The sequence below is a fragment of the Musa acuminata genome, chromosome BXJ2-3 (assembly GCF_036884655.1).
Source record: "Musa acuminata AAA Group cultivar baxijiao chromosome BXJ2-3, Cavendish_Baxijiao_AAA, whole genome shotgun sequence".
Taxonomy (NCBI): Eukaryota; Viridiplantae; Streptophyta; class Magnoliopsida; order Zingiberales; family Musaceae; genus Musa; species Musa acuminata.
In genome coordinates, this window is record NC_088340.1 from 28,296,402 (window position 1) to 28,302,214 (window position 5,813).

The window sequence follows — 5,813 nt, forward strand, 5'->3', positions numbered from 1 at the left end:
ATGAACTGAGAGAACCATCGTTTATATGGGGATGGCATCGGGGCCGCACCTTCGCTTTGAGGATCGTTCTCCCATCATCCTACCGTCGACCGATCATGGAGTAGCAGGGTATGCCGATCGGACGGCTACAGCATCTTCCCGGAGTGGGTTGAGGCGGCTACAATCTCGTTGGATGGCCCAGATCAATTTTGTATTTTTTTCAAAGCAACAAAAATTGTAGTGCTTAAAAAAAAGAAAAATGTAGTACTTCAAAATTCTTGTATACCCTTAAGCATAAACTAGATCCAAATCATGATTTCAATGACACCTCAAATTTGATCAGATTTAGGGATCTTGGCAAAAGAGGTAAGTCAGAAACACTCGGGTTGTCCTCTATAAAAAAAACAAAAAACAAGGCCACGTACTCTCCATTCCACAAATAATTAGACTGATTTAAAAATATATTTTATAATATTATATTTTCTTTTTAATTTTTTATAATTTAAATATGATTAATTACATATTATCTCTTATAGTTATCTATACTTAGTATCCAGATCACTACATTTTAAAAAATTATATTGATATTCTTATATTTATAAAAATAAAATATTTAATCTTATTTTCCCTCACGTTGTCAATTCTATTAATAGAAGATAACGCATGTACTAATAACACTAAAAAAGAGAAAAATATAATTTTGATCCTCACCGTCTAAAGATATTGATTTATAGAAGAGTAACTTTTGTGAAAGCTTCGCTATCCTCTCTTTGGCTTCGTCCTCCCCTTCAGCTTCATTATTATTGAATTTCGGATTTTGATGATTAAATCAATTGATGAATTAATGATCTAATCCATATGTTGAGATAAGTGATGTAGGACTAACTACGATCATGATATAGGCAAAATGATTAAAGAAGAATCCAATATTGGGTCGGAGTCAATGATCGGTGATCAGGCATTAGGACGGATGAATTGGGTGATACACTGAAGGATCGAATGATGCAGTGAAAGCTCACCGAAAGTTCATCGGGAGTTCAACGAAAGCTTGCAAGAAGTTCGTTAAAAGCTCGCTGAAAGATCGCTAGGAGTTTATCGAAAGTTCACCGAGAGTTCGGATGAACAATTGATGTATTGTACAACTTAGATTCCTTATATCGTAAATTGTTTTAGCCTTAACTATCATTGTTAGGACTTTAATTTGAGTTAATTTTAGAAGAAATCCTACTAACTCAATTAGGGGCTAATTAGGCCATAAACATGACTAAATTAGGCCGGTTCGATGGCCCATTCAACCACTTGGAGCTATTCAGGCGGTGGCACTGCCCAGACTGGGTGGTGGCACTGCCCAGATTGGGTGATGGCACTGTCGAGACTGAGCGATGGAACCACTTAAGGCTCAACATCCCAAGTGGTTTGGGCAGTGGTACCGTCGACAGTTAATGCTGCCAAGCGGTGGTACCACCAGAGCTCGATCTCAGAGGCTCTGTCAAGCGATCGTATCATCTTGACTAGGTGGTGGTACCACCCAGTGTCAATCTGTAGGTGGTAGTACCGCCAATACCCCGAAAACCCGAGATGAGATACTTTTTAACTTCATTTTTGAAGTCATTAGGGCTTATAAATATCTCACTCTTTCCTGCATGAAAGGGCACGAAAAGTGTGAACAAAAGTCTTAAGACTTCGGTTATAAAAGTGTTGAAAAAGTGCTAACTGTCATCATCTTCCTTTTTTAGCTTTGTGTTAAATATAAAGGAGGTGTGAGGCTTGTAAAAGGTTGTCTCTTAAACCTATAAAAATAGAAAACGTGTTGTAAGAGAGTGGCTAGTCTTCACCCATTGAACGAAGACCAATAATGGATGTCGGTGGCCTTAACGAAGGAGGAATCGGGAGTGGATGTAGATCACGACGACTGAACCACTATAAAATTAGTATACACTTTCTTGTTGCTCTTCATTACTATTGTTTTTTGCCTTAATTGCTTATTATTCTTATTCTAAGTCAAGCATGTTAGGATCAAGAGCACTAAGAGGGGGGGGTTAAATTAGTGTAGCGGAAAAATGATGTTCGTACGATAAAAATACTTTCGATGAAAAACCGTTTCGGAAAGTTCTTGAACTTAAGATTAAGCGAAGTACAGTTGAAGAAAAGCAATAGAGGCCATTTGCAATTAAGATAGAGAGCATAATGTAAATACAAACTGGGATTTAAAGTGGTTCAGTTAATCTTAACCTGCATCCACTTTTGGCTTCCTCCTTCGATGAGGTCACCGATATCCACTAGAGGCCTTCCTTCAATAGGCGAAGGCCAACCACCCTTTTACAGTTTTACTCCTTTTGACGGGCTTAGGAGACAACCCTTACAGATTTTCACTCCTCTCTTGAATGATCAAAACTTAGATGAAAAGAGGGAGAAGAACTTTTGACCTTTTACAACACTTTTGAGCTCTCAAATTCACAGAATAAGATCAAGATTCTGGCAAGCTTCCGGCAAACTTCCGACGAACATCCGACGAACCCTCGGCGATGCTCCGGTGGACTTCTGGCAAACTCCTGGACTTGCAACGATCCTCTTGGTGAGTTTCGATGAGCTTCTTTGGCAAGCTCTTGGACTTCTCGGATTTGTTCCTACAGAAGCTCCGACGACCGTCCGGACTTCCATCGAACTCTCGAACCTCCAATGTGATCATGGTCTTGACTCTGGAACAACTCCTATTGCATGTTTTACTGCCATCATAGTTAATCCTGCATATGTAAAATAAACTTCGATCTAGATAATTAATACTAAGGATTAATCAAGTTGTCCGGTATATCATTGGTCCCTCAACGCTTCGTCCGATTCTTCGGCACATCGTCCTCTCTTGCGGCCTATTGCCTAATCGGCCAGTTGACTCCATAACTCCGATATCCTTGGCGTAATATCCGCTCTTCTTGGCCCAATACCCGAATCCATGGCCCAAAGCCTTCTGTCGATACGTCGACCAATCCACCGACCCAACGTCCAATCTTCTTACATGTTCTCCTCCGGCACAACTTGATTTTTCCTGCTTTAATTGTCTCATTCTGATCGAAGCATCCTGTGTCACTCAAAACACAAATTAAAATATCAACATAATTATCAATTGGTTTCATCATCAAAATACGAGATTCAACAAAGCACACTTTCAATATCTTTTCTAATACATTTTTATGAAGCCAAAAGTTTCAAATTGACTTAATTTTTTAGATAGCACTAATTTAACAACACCCCTCCACCACCCCCACCCCCCCCCCAACCCCTCGCCTCCTCTTAGTATCATTCATGATTCTAATAGTTGGTATCAAAGAAAGGTTACTCTCGATTTGGTTTAAAACCCAAGAGAGATGACTTTTGCTGGCAATCAAGAGGGTCTTTCTATCACTCATCCTCTTATGTTCAATGAGACAGACTATATATATTAGAAAACTAAAATGAGAATTTTCTTGCTCTCTATGGATTTCGAATCGTGGAACATTGTTAAAAACAGTTTTGAGAAGTCTTCCAAAACAATGAACGAATAGAATAATTTGGAAAAGAAGACTTTCTCTTTGAATACTAAAGCGATTAACACTTTATTTTGTGCTTGTGATAAAAATGAATTTAATTGGGTTTCTATATGTAAAACTATATATGAGATTTGGCATACACTTGAAGTAACACATAAAGGCACAAGTAGGGTTAAAGAGTCAAAAATTAATTTTTTGTTTCGTAGCTATAAGTTGTTTCACATGAAACCAAGCGAGACCATTGGAGACATGTACACCTATTTTACGGATATCGTCAATAGTCTAAAAGCACTTAGTAAAAGTTTTTCTGATTTTGAACTTGTTAACAAGATATTAAGATCTCTTCCAAAAAGTTGAGATCCTAAAGTAACGGTAATACAAGAAGCAAAGGACCTAAATAACTTTCCGCTTGAAGAACTTATTAGGTCCTTGATGACATACGAAATGACATGTATAACACATAATAAATTTGAGAACAACCTTCCAAAGAACATGAAGGACATGACACTTAGAACCAAAGAAGGTCACTTGAGTGAAAACTCAAGTGATGATGATGATGATGACTTAACACTCCTTACAAGAAAGTTTAAAAAATTCTTAAAATAGAACAGAACAAAACAAGACTTTAAGAACAAAAGTGAACTAAAAAAGGACTAAATAATTTACTATAAATTTAAGAAGATAAGACACTTCAAAAATGAATGTCCCCAAGTGAAAAAGAAGCTACCAAAGAAAAAGAAGGTGCTTAAAGCAACTTGGGACGATTCGAGTGCATCTGACGATGAGGAGTTAATCAACAAAGACGAAGTTACAAATTACGCACTAATGGCACTCAATGACAAAGTAACTAACTCAATCGAATCTCATTTAACTTATGATGATTTACTTATTGCTTTTAATAATCTATATGATGAATATAAGCTAGTTGGTAAAAAATATAAGTTGTTAAAAAAAGAGTATGCTTCTTGTGTTAGTAAATTTGATATATTAAAAAATGAGCATGATGATAGTATGTTATCTTCTTGCACTAAGTGTGATGAGATAGATTCACTTAAGAAAGAAAATGTCTTATTATAAGAAATATTAAAAATTTTTAAAATAGGTAATAAATATTTAAACATGATCATTGCTAATAAGGGTTATATTTATAGAAAGAAGGAATTGACTTTCTGAGTAACACTCAATAAAAGCTAACTATCTTGTTGGATATCCAAGGTTAAATGAGTACCTAAAAGAAAATCTTCTTTCTTATAGATATGTCTATAATCACAAGCTAGGAGCAAGAGATGATATTTTGATAGTGGATGCTCATGGCACATGACCGAATATTCAATACACTTCTCTAAGCTTACTAGCCAAGGCGAAGGATTTGTCACCTTTAGAGACAACGACAAAGAAAAAATTATTGGTAAAGGAAATATAGGTAACAAATCAAACCTTTTGATTAAAAATATTTTATTAGTATATGGTTTAAAACATAACTTGCTAAGCATTAGTCAATTGTGTGATAAAGGTTGTAACATTAAATTTGAATCTAACACTTGCATTATAGAAATACCACACATAAATAGATCTTTTATTGCCTTAAGGACCAATAATGTCTATATTATTGATCTTGATGAGTTTTGTGGTGAAACTTTCTTTTCGGTTTTAAATGATGATGCATGACTTTGGCATAAAAGATTAAGCCATACAAGTATGAAACTAATTTCATAAATTACAACTAAAGAACTAGTAAAGGTATATGTAGGGAAATCTAGGGGCAACATCACATGCGCACCAGAAGAATAGAAAATAAAAATCCCTAAATTTTTCATAAATTGTGTTCGTCGTTATAAGAAGATTGGTGCGCAAAATCCATAAAATCGAAACCTACATATATGAAAGATTATGTTTTACCTAGGGAGATCGTATATCCCTGAATCTCTATAGATTTGTAGAAGAGGATGAAGTAGGTCAAACGTCCTCCTCTCTAGCAGTGATCCATACAATAGGGCTGCGATGACGCCCCTCAAATCTCTAAGCCTACTATATAAGGAAGAGAAGGGGAGAGGAGAGTAGGAGGTGGCAACCAAAAGACCTCTAGCCTATGGGTGTTTGGTTCCCTCCTATTTATAGAGGCCCCTTATCAACTTAACCCTAATGATCTATTGGGTATTAGATATTCATCCAACTACCCAAGTCTCTTAGGTGCTTAATGGATCTCCATTCAATAATATCTTATTTAGGCTTATTGGATCCTATCCATAGGATCCAATAATTTATGTGCTTATTGGATATCCAATAAGATAGGGGCTCCAACGGATATCT